A 495-nucleotide genomic window follows, 5' to 3' on the forward strand; every position below is an offset into this window, starting at 1 on the left:
TGAAATCAACCTGAGAAGTAAGGATATATATGTGGATTCTACGAAAATTGGCTGTGTTTAACTCTTTGTGGGAATGCAAGCTGGTGCAGCCACTTTGGAGAACAGTGTGGAGATTCCTCAAGAAACTAAAAATAGAGCTTCCCTATGACCCTGCCATTGCACTACTGGGTATTTACCACAAAGATATAGAGGTAGTGAAAAGAAGGGCCATCTGTACCCCAATGTTTATCGCAGCAATGGCCATAGTCGCCAAACTATGGAAAGAACCAAGATGCCCTTCAATGGACGAATGGATAAGGAAGATGTGGTCCATATACACTATGGAGTATTATGCCTCCATCAGAAAAGATGAATACCCAAGTTTTGTAGCAACATGGACGGGACTGGAAGAGATTATGCTGAATGAAATAAGTCAAGCAGAGAGAGTCAATTATCATATGGTTTCACTTATTTGTGGAGCATAACAAATAGCATGGAGGACAAGGGGAGATGGAG

This window comes from Enhydra lutris, unplaced genomic scaffold (assembly GCF_002288905.1).
Source record: "Enhydra lutris kenyoni isolate GAN:26980312 unplaced genomic scaffold, ASM228890v2 scaffoldscaffold233, whole genome shotgun sequence".
NCBI classification, from domain to species: Eukaryota; Metazoa; Chordata; class Mammalia; order Carnivora; family Mustelidae; genus Enhydra; species Enhydra lutris.